The sequence below is a fragment of the Vitis vinifera genome, chromosome 2, assembly GCF_030704535.1.
Source record: "Vitis vinifera cultivar Pinot Noir 40024 chromosome 2, ASM3070453v1".
NCBI lineage: Eukaryota > Viridiplantae > Streptophyta > Magnoliopsida > Vitales > Vitaceae > Vitis > Vitis vinifera.
The window spans coordinates 15,579,269-15,599,728 of NC_081806.1; positions in this window are offsets into that span (position 1 = coordinate 15,579,269).

Below are 20,460 nucleotides of genomic sequence, written 5' to 3' on the forward strand. Positions count from 1 at the left end.
CATGAAAAGTGCTTTTTTAAATGGTTTCATAAATGAAGAAGTGTATGTTGAACAACCACCCGGATTTCAAAGTTTCAACTTTCCTAACCATGTTTTTAAACTTAAAAAGACACTTTATGGTTTGAAACAAACACCTAGAGCATGATATGAAAGATTGAGCAAATTTCTTTTGGAAAATGGTTTTAAAATGGGAAAAATTGACACAACTTTTTTCATAAAAATCAAATAAAAGGATATGCTCTTAGTTCAAATGTATGTTGATGATATCATTTTTTGTGCTACTAATGTCTCTCTTTGTAAAGAATTTGCTAAGTGCATGCATAGTGAGTTTGAAATGAGCATGATGGGAGAACTCAACTTCTTTCTTGGACTTCAAATCAAGTAACTAAAGGAAGGAACCTTCATCAATCAAGCAAAGTATATAAGAGATCTTTTCAAAAGGTTCAACATGGAGGAAGCCAAAACAATGAAGACTCCAATGAGCTCATCTATCAAGCTTGATAAGAATGAGAAAGGTAAATCCATTGACTCTACTATGTATAAAGGCATGATACATAGTAGTCACTTGTTTCTTAGGACACTCACTTGTTTCATGGCATAGTTGTGGACCCCATATTTTTAGCTCGATGCATTCCTACTCGATGGCGCAACTCGCTTTTCATTTATGTAGTAAAAAAATGATTTTTAGAAAAGACTTGGAGTCGCCACTTATTTTTGTTTTATTTTTAAGGGAAAACAAAATAAGAAAGAAAACCCTAAGTGTAACTCTTTATTTGGAAAAGACAATATGTGGAAAACCAAAGTCGGGTCCAGGGGTTAGGTTACTTATTGGGAAGGTATGGTAAAGACCATAACACCCCTCTAAGCCCTTAAAAATAAGTCTCTACTAAATAAAGTAAAACAAGTGTGGCAATTGATAAAGAAATTAATGGATACTAAAATGATCACATATCAAAAGCAACTCATGATAACGAATAAATAAACAAAGTGAGAGTGAGAGCGTACCTTGGTAGCAAATAATAAAGCGTTATCATGAAACAAAGTTAGTGTACAATGATAACTATAAAATATCTCACACAAAAAGAATCAAAATCAAACAATCTCAATCATGCAATTCACTTGAATTATTATGAAAGAAATATTATGAATGTTGGGCATCCACCAAAGCCCAATTTATTTTGCATGAATTAATCCCACAAATTCTATTATTTTGGAATTATGAAGACAACCTTTATGTTTATTAAAAATGGGATTTTTAGTGACTTATAACATTAATGAAGGATGAAAAGTGATAGAATTAAAAACTGGAGAGGAATGAATTTTTTTTTTTAAATTAGAATTTCGAAAAATTATTCGAAAATTGGAATTTTGGAAAATTATTTTGAGAATAGAAAATTAATTTTTTTTAAATGGAATTTTGGAAAATCATTTTAAGAATGAAACTTTGGAAAATTATATTTAAAAATTTGGAATTTTGGAAAATTATTTCGAGAATGAAATTTTGGAAAATTTAAAAATTGGAGTTTTGGAAAATTATTTTGAGAATGAAATTTTGGAAAATTAAAAAAATTGGAGTTTTGAAAAATTATTTGAAAATTGAAATGAAAATAAGATTATTTGAAAGAGAATGTGTGAAAATCATATTTTTATGTGTGAGCATAAAGAATAATAATAAAAAAAGAATATGGGCATGCATACTCCAGAGATGGCCCACCAAATGTTAATTATGCATGCAGAAGCTTCAGATATTTTATAACACGTTATGTATAATCAAAATGCACTTTGTTAAATTCTTTTTGCTTGTTTCAGCCCTTGGTTTGTGGTCCTCAAACAAAAGCTAATGTCCAAGATTGTCAAAATCACCAGCGACTTTGCATGCTTCCCTACCATTTTGTACAAGACCTCACTTATCGGAATCTACAACACCTTAAGGCATCTCACCCAGTTTGCAGCAAAAGCAAAGTCGCGATCACCGAGTCTGTAAGTAGAGAGCCACCTGCACGTTCCACGGCTGCGATGCACGAGTTTACAGACTAACGAGTCCACTCGGTCCAAGCGATTCCAATGGTGGCATCAATCCTCGACGTTGATATTCGACAAGCAGTAGGGTCCGGTGGCGGCGGACCACCAAGATTTGCAGATCAGAGGAATGGTCTGTAGCAGCTCCTCCACGAGGATTCGAACTAGAATCAAAGCCCAGCATCTCTGGGTTCAACCCCTCCTACATCGGCCTCGAAGGATGTCCTTTTTGCAGCCGTTGGAAATGGCCATTTTCTTCTTCTCTGCTTTATTGTTCCTTTGAAAAAATTTTATTTTTCTTTTTGCCAAATTTGGAAATGGGAAAAGAGAAGGTAAGGAAAATGGCCCAAAAAGGTTTTCAATTTCCTTTAATTGCATTCCATCTTCCTCACGAAGCATTTTTTTCCTCACTTTCAAACTGTAACTTAACTTCAAAAGAACCCATAAATTCTTCACAACTACACAAGAACAACCGATCACCTTCCTTGCTTTCCCTTCAGAATAAGTTTCTTTGCACAGACCAACCAACTCACCAAGAGTTTTAGCACTAAGCATCGATTTAAGGCTGATATTATGGTTAGCACAAACAAATTTAATACAGTCCGGCTGATTGCAAACGTCTGCTAATACACACAGTTGGGCAGCAAGTTTCAATCACCTTAGCACCTTCGTGGAAGCCTCGCACAAGTCCAACACGAGCCAATGATTTCCTTAGGACAAGCAATAGGGTTGTCTTAAGGTCTATGGTCTCAACTAGGAGGGGCACTAGCAGCCTTAACCATAACAACTTCATCTCCAGACATTTTTCTCAATCGTCCTCCCTAGATGATCCTGGTTGCAAGCTTACCCATATGATTCTAGCCAAGAATGAGAAATCGACATACATGGCGTACAGAACCAAAAACACAGGACATAGGGAAGACCATACAAAAAGTTGAAACAAAAATAGAGTAAATGAAAACAGGAAGAAAACAAAGGAAATGCAGAGTAATCACCAAGCCATGTTCCATAAATAGAGAGACAATAGATTTGTATTAAGGATGGATGAGAAGAATTTCCAAAAATTATCAAGAGGCTTAAAACATAGTTCAAACCAATCTCAATAAAACCCAATGAAAATGAAACATGAAAACATTATAACTCAACCCAAACAATCCAAAGATCAACAAATATACAGCCTGATGCCTATACCCAAAATTAATGACGAGCATATAGGCCTTTATCCACCAAAGGATCTAACAAATGAAAAATCTAGAAAAGAGTAGATGTTTTAGTGTAAAGAACTTACCTCCCAGAATATGTGGGCTGTCTTGAATCCCTCATTCTTTACTCTCTGTTCTGACTTCTTCTTCTCCTCTCCCTTCAGAATTCGTTTTTCTTTCTTTCTTTCTCCATCTTCTAAAAACCTCCCCTGTTCCTATCTGATTACTTTCTTACTTCTAAAAATCACCCATCTCCCTTTTTCTTTTCTGAAAATCCTTTTTTCCCGATGCACCTAACCCTTGGAAATTTGGTCTTCTCTCTTTCTTCCAACTATCGATTTTTTTTTTTCCGTTTTTCAAAAAATTAGCCTCTTTTCCATGTAGTACCGGTTCCCATGTAACCTTTCATTTCTTTCTCCTTCCCAATCCTCTCTCTTTTTCGTGCCTCTCCATTCCATTTTTTTTTTTAAAAAAAAAGTAAATAAAAAAAAAACATAGAGTAAATAATAATAATAATAATAATAATAATAATAATAATAATAATAATAATAATAATGATGATGATGATGATGATGATAAAATAATAAAATATAATGGTAAGAATAATAATGATAATAATAAAAAGAATTATAACAAAAATATACAATGGCCATATAAATATATAAAAATAAATAAATAAGAAATGAAACCATAAATAAACAAATAAATAAAAAGATAAATAAATATAAGTACGTGACACATATTCATGCAAGCTACGTAAACCATGTAAGCCATGCAAGTGACTTAAAGTTGCTGGAGTAAGCCCTAAAAAGACTAGGTGTACCTAAATGGGCCAGGTGTGCCTAATGGGTCAGGTGTGTCTAATGGGCCTAAAAATGTCTAAACAAATTGTCATAAATGTGTATCTAGTATCCAAAATGACTTAAAGAGGTAAGATGTGTGAGTAATAATTTACCTCCAAAAACTGCTATAAAGTATCAAAAGAGTACTTAATCAAGATATGCACTAGGGGACAAAATGGAGGGTCTACAATAGTAAGAAGAAAAATGTGGTAGCTTTGTCAATGATGGAAGTCGAATACATAGCAGTCGATTTATGTTGTGCACAAATCCTTTGGATGAAACAAACACTTAGTGATTTTGATTTATCTTTTGAGCATGTTCCCATTAAATGCAATAATACTAGTGCCATAAGTATATCAAAAATCTCATGCAACACTCTAGGACTAAACATATAGAGATTAGACATTACTTTCTTATAGATCATGCACAAAAGGGTGACATAATACTTGAATTTGTAAACACTAAAGATCAACTTGCCGATATCTTTAGAAAACCTCTAAGTGAAAAACAATTTGTTGATATTAGAAGACAACTAGGGGTGATTTCATTATGATTTAATGTTATGCTTCATGAATTCTTGATGAATATACTTTCTGATTGCGTTTATTTCATGTCATATGCATCATATAGACATATACTTAGATAATGTTCAATTTTTGACCAAAAATCAAAATTTCCTTGGCATTGGGCATAAAAAATTAGGGATTTCAATTGAAAATGGCATGAGGATGATCACAAAATGAATATGTGCGCCAAAATTGGAAAGTCAAAATCATTGACTGCATTGACCAGGCGGTCGACCAGTTGCGGACCGGTCAATCGGCTGTGGACTGGTTGACCGGTTCGTCGGGGTTGGGATTTTTAAGAGGTTCCCGTGCCCATTTTTCTGCATCGTTCTCCTCCGTTCTTTAAGGTTTTTCACTAGTTTTGGCTTCTGGAGACTGATTTTAATGCATTTTGGACCGATTGACCTATTTTTGGGAGAGTTTTGAAGACTTTGAAGGCTAGGGTTTCCGGTTTGGGTCGTCTTCTCTTCCTTAGGTGTGTCACAGTCAGCTCCAGCATCGATCACTCTCTATATTTGTTCGCATGGGTTTCGGGTGTGAGCCTCTACCATTTCTTTCTCTTCATCTTGCTTTTGCTCTGTCTCCGTCTTCTATGGCCCCCAGGCAAGAGCCCGTAGCCTCTAAGGCACAAGACAAGTGCCCATCTGAGCCGTCTTAGCCAGAGGCACACCGAAAGGCACGGTTTGACACTGCCTTGATCAATAACATGGAGGACTACCAGCAGTACAAGCAGCATTTTGCTTAGAGAAGAGTAGTTCCTAGGAGAAACATCAATTTTCCCCAACTTCAGTACTTTAGATTTGAAGGATTATTCACAATGATGGGTTGGTTGTTTGCGCTTACTATTTCTGAGTCGGTTTTTCCAACATTGGTGTGAGCATTCTACTCGAGGGCGACTTACGACATAGGTGGCCCAGTCACATCTACTGTTAGAGGAGTTGAGATTCGTCTTCACCTAAAGAGCATCTGTCATAACTTTGATATTGCTCCGGTTGAACTCAGAGTATACGAGTTTAAGATATGGTCCACTATGCTAAGATTTGAGCCTAGAGAGGCTATTCAGAGGACTTGAGGACTTCCAGACGCCCACAGGATGGGCAAACCCTCAGCACACAACTTGACGGTCATCAATAGCGTACTACACCATATGCTTTGTTCTATTTTTTTACCATGGGGTGGACACCAAGATGAGGTCTCTTATTATGAGGAATTCCTTATAGATTCCATTCTAATTGGGAGGTTGATCCATTTGGGATATTTGATGATGATGCATATGATTGCATGTTGCGAGAGCACGACTAGTGTACTCCTCTATGGTCGCTTCCTTACCAGAGTATTCAAGGATGTCCATGTTGACTCGAGTAAAGAGACGGATTTTAAAGTCCCCAGTACATATGATACATGTAATGATCAGTCCATGGGGATGATGAAATTTGAGAAGGCCCCAAATGGTTTTTTGGTTAGAAAAGCATAGAGAGTACCAACACAGGCTTGAGGACAAGGACAGGCACATCTTGGAGTTAAGGAAAAGGCAAAAATTCGAGAGATGGAGGGTGGAGTAGACCCTCAGAGTGGCTATCAACAAAGAGGACCCAAGCTTGACATTTCCCTCACTCCAGACAAAATATGTTCAATTTGAGACTACCTTCTCTAAGCCAATGATGATTGAGTCGACTTTTACAGATGGTTCATCTACTCAACCGTCATACACCGAGTCTTCTTGTTTTGGACCTGCATTCACCAAGCCTACACATATTGAGATACCACCTCCTCAAGCACCTCTCGCTCTTGACCATGCTCCATGGATGGATTTATTTGCTCAAATCAACTCTCTTGGCACTCGCATAGAGGAGCTTATTGTGGTTAGTGATACACGTTTATACTCTATGGAAGATCATATGGATCAGTATCAGGCTAGCTTCACTTCACAGTTTGAGTATCTCCAATAGAGGATTGAGTGTATTGAGGATCGCTGAGAGCGTCAGCATGAGGAAATGCTGGCCTATCTACGTTTTGTGTTTCCACCTCCACCTTCCCAACCTTGATTCATTGGAGACCCCATTTCTTCCTTTTTGATGTTGCCAAAAGGGGGAGATATTTTAGGATTTAAGAGGCTAGATATAGGAGACTTTTTTTTTTGGATTGTACATATTAGACATTGATACATTTAACTTATGATATATGATATGCCTATATATTTGATGACTTACATTGTTTCTTGTTGCAATTTCTCTCTAATATGTCTTGATCATCTTGGCTTTAAGTCCTTAAATTTTGATTGTTGATCTATGATTAGTTTGAGAGGGAGATTCTTCTTCTCCTAGATAACCAAGGTTTTTCATCATAAAAAATGGGGAGATTGTTAGCCCAAGGGTTCTCCTAATCATGTTTTGATGATAACAAACCATAGTTAAGTTGCTAATTGGTTTGAATTATAAAGAATTTCAAGTATTAATTTGGAAATTCATCAAAGGACCTAATGAATGCAAGATCAAGACTTTTCAAAGACCTTTTAATCATAAGAAACATATGTAAGATGAATGCATGGGTGTACTTAGGATTTTCATATCATTTTATGCATCTTTGAAAACTCGGTTTATGCATTAAAGATACATTTCCATCAAAATCGTAGTTCTATCAAATGAACCTTAGGCAAAACGTTTCAAAATTAAGATATTATTCTAACTAAAGATCTTTCCTAAGTGTTAGAAGCAAAAAAACCCAGAAAAAGATAGGTTTTTGGGCCAAAAATGTGAACCGGTCGAGGCATTAGCCAACCGGCTCAATTGGCTAAGGTATCAGTCGATCAATTACTCCTTCCTAGTCAAGGTCTAGTCAAGAGATGCAAAAAATCTTATCTCTCTTCCAGTAGTCTTTCTTTCCCGGTCGATGGATTTGCCTTCCCAATCGAGGTCCGGTCGAGGGTAACGGTCACCTGCCATGCATTTAATACTCCAACGGCTAGTGAATCAATCGACCCCCAGCTCGATTGGTCAAAGCTGTGTTTTGATTTTTTGGCTCCCCATGTTAGAAACCTATAAATGGAGAGCTCCATTTCAGTTATGAGCAAGAGAACACTTGCATTTATTTGTTTACCTACTTGTTCTTGCCATAAAAGCTCTCATTCTTTTCTTGGTGCATTAAATCTTCATTTGCATATTCTTTAGTGCACCTTTGTGATTATCCTAGCCTTGAGTTGTATTTGAGCCATTGTTGAGCTAGGTTGAGAGATTCAAACTTGTTAATTGAGTGTTAAAACCTTCAAGTGAGTAGAGACTTGAAGAGATTATGTAAGAGCCCATTGGAGCAGGAATCCAAGTGTAAAAAGTGATTAGAAGCTTGGTAGAAGCTTCAAGTATAAGTGGAACCCTCACTCGATTAAGAGCTTGAGGAGAGTGGATGTAGGCAAGGAAGTGTTGAACCACTATAAATCTGAGTTTACTTTCTATAACCTTATTTCTTTATATTTGTGATTCCTGTGCTTGATTTTATTGTGTTTAAAAAGAATTTTTTTTTTTAACTCCAATTCACCCTCCCCCCGCCCGCCACCCCCCCACCCCCTTTTCTTAGGTGTTTTTATCTATTTAGATTAGCCCTTTATTTTCTTACCGTGCATATTGGGCTATAAAGAATATGAACTTTGATTTGAATCAAGTTGGAGCTAAAAGGAAATATGATCTGAATGAACTTAAGGCATATCGCAATAAGAGTTATGAATGTTTACGTAATGCAAGGTAAAAACATAAATTCTACCATGACAAGCTTATTTTACGAAGGGAGTTCAAGCAAGGTGAAAATGTGTTGTTGTATGACTCCAAGCTTCACATTTTTCCAAGAAAACTTAGGTCAAGGTAGAATGGCCCTTATGTGGTCAAAGAAGTCTTCCCTTATGGCATAGTGACCATTAAAAATCCAAAGACTAGTAGTGAATTTAAATTCAATGGTTAATGTTTAAAGCATTTCATCGAAAGATTTGAGACACAAGAGGAGAATTTCCATTTTCTTGTTGGGGATGTTCAAAAGTGAAGTATTTTCCTAAAATCCAATAGGTAAAATTAGATTTAGGTAACTATTTTTATTTATTTATTTTTCTTCTTTTATTTTTAAAATTTTTTTTTTTTTACTTTTCTTTGTTTAGTTTTGCATTATTGATTAGTCATTGGCAATATGGTTAGCATTTTTTTAGTTGTTTTTAACTTACTAATGAGTTTATGAGTTGTAGCAACTTAGCTTGCAAACATTCGAGTGATATAAGTAAATGAGAACTTCAAGGGAGTGAAAAGGTAAGCATCACATGTGTTCAAGGTGACAAAGCTCCTACAGGTACGTTGATCCATATTTAAGACTGTAGGCCCCCACTAAAATTTACTCGTGAGGATTATTAGTGAACTTTGAATACAAAGAATGAAATACAAAACTGAGTAGCCCTTGGGATAGAAATCCTAAATTTTTACGATGAAGGGTTAAAGGTATAGTGGATAAATTAAAATTTCATTTCTTTTTTAATTTGAAATCTCAAATGGAGATGACACTTTTGGAGACCATTAATGGGTGATTTCGATATTATGATTATTTCGAATTCAAATTTTTTTGTCTTGGAATTGCAATTTAAAACCCACAAAGATTAAATTCAAATTGAGATTGATTTTGAAATCACTAGTAAATTTCGAAATGGGTAGTTTGAACTCACAGACAATGAGTTTGAAATACAAGGAATTTTGAGATGGATTTTGAATTTTGTAATGAGCAATTTTGATGTTTTAAAATGGACTTCACACACTCAAGTGGGTTATTTTGAAATGAAGACAAATTCGAAATCAAAAATTGCAAATTTGAAATGGAAGTTGGAATCAACAATGAGTCATTTTGAAATGGGGCTCATTCGAAATGAGTAGACTGCATTAAGGCTATAGTTAGCAAATTCGAAATGGTGAATTTTTCAATTTCAAAAATTTTTTGCTTTAGAAATGAGATTTTTGAACTTCAGAAAGTGACTTCTAAATTTTCTCTATTTAGAACTGATTTCTTTTTCATTTCGAAATGAGATGTCTAAAATTATTTGTTTTATAGTCTACCATTTAAGAATAAGGTAGCTTTCAAAGTCAATGATTACATTTCAAAAAGGGCATTTTTAACCATCAGTTAACTAATTTGAAATAAGGTTACTTTCGAATTTAGTAGTTAAATTTCAAAATGACTCTTTTGGTTTATAAACTATCATTTCCACTTCCAGACCACTTCATCTTCTCTCCCATTTTTCTTCCCCTTCCCTTGTTCATATTCTTAGCTTCTATTGAAGGCGATTTTTAAGATTTCATTGTGGGTTTGTCTCATTCCAGGTACGCACTACACTTATACTTATTTCCTATTTATTTTTCATAGATTTTTCTTGATCTTCATGGTTTCATTATGCGGTGTTACTCCATATAAAATGTTGTGTTACCCAACTCTCATCAACATTGTTTAGGGTGTCTATATTTCCAGTTGGATAGATAAATCAAAAACAATAAATACAATGAAAATAATAATTCCCAAGGGGCGTTGCCCCTCTCCCCCCCACGAGTTGACCGGGTAGCTCAATCCCCACAAGTTCAATGGGGAGCTTGACCCCCGAAACCCTAAGCGTAGCACAACAAGATTGATTTTGGTTTCACACAGTTAATTTGTTTTGCTTGGAAATTTTAGGTTTCCTTGAAAATTCACGGTGTTAGAATTTTTGGCTTATACTTGGAGAAAATTCTTGGAATTTTTTCTACATGATTCCTTAGGGCTTCTTGAACATCTTAGAATACTTTGAGAGCAAAGTTCTTATTTTTCCATGAGTTTTGCATAATTGTTGCCTAATATATGTTTTATAAGCTCTAGAACATTTTAAACTCTCTAGTAGATTTTTCTATTTGTTCTACACATTCTCTTAAGCTAACCAGTCACTTTTATTTCCTTGTCACATGATATTTGAACTTAGGTATTGTTTAGATTATTTCCAAGGCTTTAAAGACTCATGTTTTCATCATTGTTAGACACCTTGAATGTTTTCCCGCATTTTAGGAATGGTCTACCACCATTTCACATGAATTCATAAATTTCATGAGCATCCAATTTTTCTCCACATAGGATTTCTTTGTTTTATTTTATTTTTTTTCTTACTTTTATTTTAGATTGTTTTCTTAACCCTTAAGAATTTTTATTTTTATTTTTATTTTTATTTATTTATTATCCTTCTTTAAGTTTAGTTTGTTTTTCAACATTTATTTCAAATGGCTTGAGATAAAAGGAAATATGTTGTTCAAAGTGATAATGAGACTAGGCATTCCCCGAGGCAAAAGCGTGCCCGACCTCCTGTCAGTGATGATGCAACTAAGTTTTTTACCTCGATTATTGATATTCCTGATTTTGTAGGACAAGTTGATGGTGAGATCTTCATTTGTGCTACTGACACTGGTATGGACATCATCATCAAGGATGACCCCCCTATGGTGCAAGATGCTGGCGAGGCTATTACACCTATCGTGGAAATCATTGACTAGGCTTCTATACCTATGTTGGAGGACATTGACCAAGTAGCCATCTCTATGTTAAAGGAGATAGATGAAGTTGTCGATCCAATCATTGGCACTTGATTTTCATTTCTATATATTCCTCATTCGATATGGTTGTATACATTATGCTATTTTTGAAGCATACTGATACTCTTATACTCTCTTTTAGATTCTCACCATTTATATTTTTCTCTATGCATACTTTTGCTACTAATCTTATTGCTTTTGTGCAAGACTAGTTTATATGAAGTCCTCATAAAAAACTTATCACTCAATGATCTTGAGGCAACATTTTCCTTTTTCCTTCATTTTGACCCATTATCCTACTCATTGGGGACAATGTGTAATTTAGGTTGAGGAGAGAAGGTATATTAGCCCTATTTTTTTTTTCAATAGTTTGCATGCTATCTTTGGTTAGTTAATGTGATTCTTGAATTTTCTCAGTAACTCATGGTTTATTTTGCATGAGAATGATTTAAGTAGTATTATTTCTTTAGAATTTAAGAAAAGATACAGTTAGAGCAAGAGTATTAGTTCACTTACCTTATCTTTCTATACCTTTAAGAGCAAAAATAGTTAGGTTGAATCCTTGGAATACCTTCAATTTTTCTTTAATGGTTATTTTTTGTTTAAGACTCAAGGCACACACAAAGCACATGTACCCTTATGGTATCTTGATTAAGTCAATTTCTTTAGCTTGAAAAGAGTTGTTCTTAAGCAGCAAGAGGAGGAAATGAAAAAAAAATTGAAAATGACTAATTTAAGCTTGAGCAATTATCCAAGGGGGTAATGACCTTGTGTCTTCAAGCCCTGGTGCCCAAAACCAACTGGTTAGGAGTCATCGATATCTTGCTCATTACACAAGCTAAACTCGATTTTGAAAAAATAAAAAAAATTAAAAGAAATAAATATTGCTTGGGAAATTCGACCTTGTTCTACCTTGAGTTAGGGTGATACCTAAGGGGTAAGTGGCTTATAAAGGTCCTCAATACCTAGTACCTTGAGTGAAAACTCAAGAGTTGTCTGTGGATCCCTATTGAGCCATATATAAGGAGATTTCCTAACTAAGAAAGAAAAATCAAAATAAATTTTCTTCCATATTTAACTTAAAGAATGATGAAATTTGCGATTAAGAAAAAAATCTTAAGAAGAATACTATAAGAGGACACAAAAATTAAGCACATGAGGTTTGGGTGGAAAGAACCAATCAAAGGAAAATCAAGAGACACTAAGGGAAATGCTAAACATGGATGCACATTTATGTATATGAAGATAAGGTGAGAAAACTAAGAATTGCTTATCTTGTGTCACCTTGCTCAATTCTAGGAAATTTGACTACTTAGGTATCTTGTGTGTGAAACAAGTTATGTTCAGTCACTATGGTTTCATGAATCTCATTACATATTTTTCATTCTTTTTTTTTTTTTTTTTACACTCTTCATTTGCTAGGGACTAGCAAAGTTTAGGTTGAGGGGGTGATTGGAGCAAAAATATGTGCTCTAATGACACATATTCGATATGATTTGAGCACCAAAAGACACTCAAATCACCCAACTTGACCTAAATTGATGCTAAGGCCCTAGCCATGAGTTTAACTTGTATTTTGGAGATTTATCTCAATCTCAAGAAAAGAAAATGATGCAAATTGAATCACTTTAGATTTTGAAAATTCAAGAAAGGGTTAAATGAAGAAATAAGTGAGTCAAGACTCATAGACCATGAGGAAAGGCAAGATGAGGATATCATAAGTTTGGAAAATGAGAAATGACCATTATAGAGTAAGAAATAAGGCAAGAAAACATGGGAAATAAGGCATGAAGCAAGATTCAGTTGCATGGAAATTTAGAACTCAAAATCTGATGGCAACATATACTCTAAATTTGAGGACAAATTTAGAGTATTTTTAGGAGTCCATTTTATGCATACTATATTTTTTTTTCGAAGCTTGGGAATTCAGGAGTCTAATGCTTTAAACGATGTGCAAATTAGAGTTGAAAAGAAGAAGTTATGGCCATTTGAAGACAACTGCACAAAGCTGAAGGGTCATTTCAAAATGATTTCGAAATTCAACTTATGAATTCAAAATGACCCCAATTTCGAATTCACCCTCTGCTACTTTGATGTTTTGCCTCCTCTACCTTGGGAATTGCATCTAGAGCACTCCATCCACCCTAAATGGGCCTCACATGACTAGAAATCACCATTTTATTATTATTATTTTTAGTCATTTTAGATAATTATTTTGTAATAAGTGGCCAATGAGAGTGTGCCACATGTTAGGTAATTGATGATATTATATAAACTCTCTTAGTTCTAGGGTTTAGAAATCTTGGATCTTTTTCCGGAGAGTTTGGCATTGAAAGTGGAAGAAGACGAGAACTTTGGTTTGTTTTTTTTATTTTATTTTATTGAATATATTGTTTTTAGTTTCTTTTTATTCAAATTATGGAGTTTTACCCTATTATGGATTCTGAATGTGACATCACCCCCATGAGAGGCTAAGAAGCCAACTTGGAGCTTGAAGAATGAAAACCTAAGGGCTAGGAAACCTATAAGGACAATGGGTAAATTATTATAACAATGAGATTTATTATTGGTTGGGTGACAATTTATCAAATTTTGTTATCATATCTATATGAGTTAGTTTAGGGAATGATACAGTAGGTTATTACCCGATACTAGTGATTTTTGAAAATTCTAAATCATTAGTTATTCTAGTCTTCCCTATCGTTATTTGCCCCAAAACAAAGCTATAAGGAGTAGGAATGGTTAAAAAGTCAAATCTTAAACTGGTAATCAATCTCATTCATTTGATGGTTTTAGGAATCTATTTTAAAAAGGAAAAATTAGGTTTCAGATGCAATTTTGAGTTATAGAACTCCAGTTGATCATGAGCAGCCAAGAATCCCTAAATCCTAAGATCACTTTACTTAATAAACCCTTTTTTTCTCTTTTTCTATACCTTAAGTTGGATTATGGAAAGCCCCAAACTTGAATCAATTGAATTAAAAATCAATATTCATTTTTTTTATTAATTTAGTTTCATTCACTCAATCTCATTTCATAAAAGATAATTCACAAATTGTTTTTCACTTTAGGATTTTAAAAAAAAAAAAACAATTCATTTATTCTAGTATTGACAATTTTCATATGCCAGTCTCAAAGTAATACAAAATTTGTAGTGACTTTTTCTCTAGTTTTTCTTAACCAGAGTTGCTACGTAAAAAGGCTAAGTATTTTGGTACAATAGAAAAGTTTGATCATGAAGTAAAGACATTGATGGAAAAATTTTCAAAGGTATTTCCTATAGAGCTGTCAATTGGATTGCCTCCAAAAAGAACCATCCAACACCATATTGATCTAGTACTAAGGGCCAACCTACCAAACCTGCCACATTACAGAATGCCTCTAAAAGAACATGAAGAACTTCAAAGACAAGTGGAAGAGTTGCTTGCAGAAAGGATTCATAAGGGAATCAATGAATTCATTTGTAGTTCCAACACTATTAGCTCCAAATAAATATGGTGCTTGGAGAATGTGCATCAATAGTCAAGTAGTAAATCATATAACAATAAAGTATCGATACCCGATCCTAAGACTAGATGGTAATGCTGGATATGTTGCATAGAGCAAAAGTAGTTTTTAAAATTGATCTTAAAAGTGGCTATCACCAAATTAGGATTCGGGAAGGTGATGAGTGGAAAATGATTCGTTCCCATTGCAATTATTCCATTTGATTCTGGCCCAGATGGGTGTTATCAACAAAATTTATAAAACCTAACTCACCTTACACTAAGGTAGCATAGCTAACATAGTATAGTGGCTCTAGGATCATCCACAGGGATGGGTTTTCATCGTACAATTGACTTTAGTGAAGGAAATAAAATGGTGTTTTTCCTTTTGAAAATTAGCTTTTAAAGAAAATGGAATTGTGGTTGCAAAAATTGATTTTAAGTTAAGTAAAACTAATAAGTGAAGTTAACTACTAAGTGAAGTTAACTACAAAGAAAAGGTCTCTTAGAGCTTTAGGTCACTAGGATTGGGTTCCTTAGGCAAAGGGGAAGACTCCAGATCTTCTCCTCACGTTGGGGACAATAACATAAAGGATGGTTATCTCTCGAACCAGTTTTGTATTTATCAATTAAGATTAGATCCAAAGGGTTCATGAAAAATGGTAATTGCTTCCCATTAATGGCTTCAAACACTCTCGTAAATGATAACTAATAGACATCCATGGATCTAGCAATAAGCATCCATAGAATCTGAAAAGCTTACCAAGTATTGGCCATTCAAGGTGATTCTCACCTTGAACCACCTTCCAATGACTCGTAAATGATAACTAATGGACATCCATGGATCTAGCAATAAGCATCCATAGAATCTGAAAAGCTTACCAAGTATTGGCCATTCAAGGTGATTTTAAGGGATTTAAAGCTAAACCTTGAAATAAAAACCATTAATGGTTAACAACTACTTTCATTTAAAGCAAGGACAACTCCCACCTTTGCATTCGGGTCCTTCACCTAGCTTCCATCACTCCAAGAAACGTAAAACCTAGCCACTCATCCCTTGAGAAACCATCCTTAGAGGTTGTTTGGCTAGAAAGAAAAGTGGAAACAAAATGAGAAGGAAAGGCATAGCAAAAGCTCTGTATATTTCTTACTACGGGGTATTTACAAGTGTTCAATGAATTCCATCCATCTGTGTGTCTCCCTCCGTCTACCAAAGATGTTACCAAAAAATATAAAAAGATATAAAAGAAAATATCTAGGTTGATTACAAGGAGAAAATAGGAAATTACATAAAATATCTGGAGATAAAAAAACTAACAGAGTCGATGCACAGGAAGATTTCGCATACCATGCGAAATTTCACATGGTGTGCGAAATTGTCTTTCCCTTAGTCCTGCTCCTCCTCCTCCTCTTGATTTCGCATGCTATGCGTAATTTTCACATAGCCATGCGAAAATGCTGGTTGTTGGATTTCTTCATCTGGTTTTCTTCCTTGCATTTCTAATTGGCTTAGCAACCTATTGCCAAGCTTGACAAAAGGCTATGAAGTGCTCCAAAGCTTGGATTCTTCATGTATTTGAGCTTCAACTTGCATTGCCATGGATTTCAAAAAATTCTCCCTCATTCTTGGCTTGTTTCAATTATCAAATAGCTACCAAAAATACCAAAACTTGCCAAAAATTGATTAGTAACCCTTGTTAGGTTCCTTAATGTGCCAATTGAGTTAAAAGGTATTAACTACTACTCAAAAGTGTTTAAACAGTTAGTTTCAAGCTATAAAATAGTATTTTTTTTTAGTAGTAATCACTCCCCCCAACCGACATATTGCTAGTCCCTTAGCAATGAAAGAAAGATAAAGAAGAATAGACAATAAAATAATTTACAAAATCATGCTAATCACTCCAAAAAAAATTTCAAGTGGCATGATGCGGATTATACTCTCTCGTGGAACATCAAAGAGGCAAAACTCAACCTTCAACAAAAGTCATCAAATCTCTTGTCTAATCACAATTTATAAAGAGTAGGCATTATGCAAATTTAAGCATCAAAAGAATTTCTACTCCCAAAAGTCCAATCTTTATTTTTCCACAAAAATCTAAGTGTTAAGCTTATTAGTTTTCGATTATAGTATGTCGAACTATTCTCTGCCCCCAACCTAGTTCTTTCTCAAACCTTAGCAAACTGACTAACCTTCAATAGGCTAAGAATGCATCTCTTTTATTTCACAATTTTTTTTCATTGTAGGAGTGCAATGCTAAAGGTATTGTTTTCTAAAGTGTCCATGTAACGGGGATCCATCGATGACTCCCAACCAATCAAGGTTTAGGGCATCAAGTTGTAAAGATCTTTCGACCACTAACTCCTCAGATTTTCCTCGGACTTTTGAGATTGAAATTCAATATCCAAGCACCTACAATATGTTAAACTCCACTTATTCACCCTTGTAACGAGTATTGAGGCCGGTGACGCCCAACTAATAAAGGCTTAAGGCATCGGGTTTTAAAGATTTTCGCCATATACCCCTCGGACCTTGCTCGGGTTTCAAGGCAAGTGTAACACTTTGTTCTTTCTTTGTTTTTTTTGTTTTTTTTTTAAGGCTCATTAGCCTTTTATATGGTGTCCCAACACTATTAAAATGAGGTCAAAGGTACCAAGTCGAAATTTTCCTAAGTTCAGGGGGTGAGATAATTTTTCATCTTATAATCAGAACCTAATGTGCACAGAGTGTGGTAAGATTAAAGTGGAAGAAATAAGGTTGAATTTAATAGGAGTTTCAATAATTCATCAACCTCAATAAGCATAATACAAACTTTAAGATTCAAGTAGAAATGTAAGAACTCAATTTCTCTCATTTCATTTTGAGAATTTTTCCTTAATAACCATTGAGAGTAGGGTAAAAAAATTTTAAAATTAAGCAAAAAGTAACTAAATTAACAAATTAACCTAGCATTATTAACAAAACTTCCTTCCTCAACTCTCCCCCCAACCAAGATCAACATTGCCCTCAATGTGTTAAGAGCAATTGAAAATAAAGGGAGGAAGTGGTACCTCCTGAGTGAAATGGAGTCTGAGTCGTATAGAAGAAGCCACATGACTCAAAAAAACAAGAAAGTAATGTGTAGAGAAAATAGAAAAATGCTAAGTATAATAAAAAAAATGATGTCTATATATTAATCTGAGAAAGTACAATATGAGATATGATCAGGTAATACATCAAATCCCAGAATATAAAGCATCAAAACAAAGACAAATCTCCACTAATATAATATGTAAATACAATAAGATAAAGAAATGTCTTATGATCAAGTAGTGGCAGCCTCAACCTCAAGTGTAGCTGTGACTGTGTCAACTGTCTGAGGCTCATCCTGAGGATCATCTGAAGTAATGGCATAATCACAAGGCACCTGAGCAAAGGAGGCTCTCTACCTCGGAGTGCGACTCAGATAAGGGCCAGAAAGGGCTCCTCAAGTCTGCACCATGTCGGAAATGGAAGGTAGGCCTCAGGTCCGTGCTCGAAGAGGGCTCAGAGTGCGACTCTTTGAAGTGAGATGCACAGGACAGGGTATCGAATGGAGAGGGACGAGGTGACACTATGAAGAGATGAGGTCGCAAAGTGGCAGAGGAAAATGAGGGATTCGCAATAATAGGGGTGCTTGCGAAATGGGGAAATTAGGGCTCGGGGGTTTAAAAAGATATGGTAGAGTGTCTTTTGGTTTTCGCACAACGTTTTTTTTTTATTTTCGCACAGCTTGCAAAATGGCGTTAGGGGTGTGAAATGGGTTCGCAGACCCCTTAGGTTTTTGTACAGTGTTTCGCACAGTGTTGGGTGTGTGAAATTTTTGCATGCTCTGCAAAAATTTCGCATAGTGTGCGAAATGAGTTCGTAGGGTTAATTTATTTTCGCACAGTGTGTGAAATTGGTTCGTAGGGTGTGCGAAATGAGCCATGAATTTTGCATGCCTTACAAAATTTTCGCAGGGTGTGCGAATTGTCTTGATTTTTTCTCTGCCAAGAATCTTTAAGGAAACACCCAACTGCTTTGAAGTCCCCCCTGCAATTGATAATAAAAAACCTAAGTTAAATCAAACCAAAATAAAATTAAAACAAGAAATCAAAATCAAAACAAGTAATAATACAGGAAAACTCTCAAATAAAAAATAAAACAAAAAGATATGAACTCGATAGTCTTTAGAAAGACTAAGTCCATAAAAAGAAATGGTCTTGTCAAGCTTGATGTGGATCAAGAAGGATGAATTTCTCCTTGTCATAGGAAAAAGTCTCCACAAAGGCTTGAGACGGTGGCCATTCACTTTGAAGCTCCCAGTGCTATTAGAGTTGAGTAGTTCCACTACTCCATTTGAATGCACTTGGTGAATGGTAAAATGACCTATCCACCTTGATTTTAGCTTGCTCGGAAAAATGTGGAGCTTAGAGTCATAGAGAAAGACTCTTTGTCCCTTTTGAAAATCCTTGCGGGAAATCAACTGATCATGCCACCTCTTCAATTTCTCTTTTACAATTTTTGAATTGATGTAGGCATCATTTCTCAATTCCTCCAACTCATTGAGGTCTAAGAACCTCTTCAACCCAACTCTGCTCAAATCCATGTTGAGCTTCTTGATTGCCTACCAAGCCTTGTATTCCAATTCCACAGGGAGATGACATGTTTTGCCATAGACTAGGCGATAAGGAGACACCCTAAGAATGGTCTTGTAAGTTGTTCTATATGCCCATAGTGAATCAAGGAGCTTGACTGACCAATCTTTTCTATTTGTGTTCAACACCTTCATCAATATGTTTTTAATCTCCCGGTTTGCTAACTCAACTTGCTCACTAGTTTGAGGGTGGTAAGGTGTAGCTACCTTATGCTTCACCCCATACTTGGCTAGGTTTCAAAAGGCTTGTTACAAAAATGAGTACCCCTATCACTAATTATGGCTTTGGGCACCCCAAATCTTGAGAAGATGTTCTCTTTAAGAAACTTGAGAACCACTCTATGGTCATTGTGCTTGCATGGGACTGCCTCAACCCATTTAGAAACATAATCTACTCCCACCAAGATGTAAGAGTAGCCAAAAGACATAGGGAAAGCTCTCATGAATTCAATGGCCCCAAACATAAAAAATATCAACTATCAAAATGGGGTTCAAAGGCATCAAGTTCCTACATGTCAACTTCCCAAGCCTCTGGCATTGATTACAACTCTTGCACATGGTGTGGGCATCTTTGAAAAGTGATGGCCAATAGAAACCCAATTGTAACACCCTCATGGCTGTTTTCTGAGAAGAAAAGTGGCCTCCACATGCATTTTCATGGCAATGAGTGAGGATCCCCTTTTTCTCTTCTTCAGGAACGTACTTCCTTATTATCTGATCCTCACAATACTTGAATAGAAATGGATCATCCCAATAATTGGCATGAATTTTTGCAAAGAAGTGCTTCTTATCTTGTGCTTTCCACTCACTTGGAACTTCTCTTGTGGCTAGGTAGTTCGCAATGTGAGCATACCAAGGAGCAACTTCCACCAACATGAGAGACTCCTCTGGAAAATCATCATTAATGGGCAAACCATGGGAATTATGTGCGATAGCTAGCCTTGAAAGTTGGTCTGCAACCACATTCTCCACTCTTTTCTTGTCTTTGATCTAGAGATTGAACTCTTGAAGCAAGATGATCCATCTAATCATCCTTGCTTTAGCATCTTGCTTAGTCAACAGATACTTCAAAGCAGAGTGATCAGTGAAAACCACAATGAAGGACCCCACCAAGTAAGCACGAAA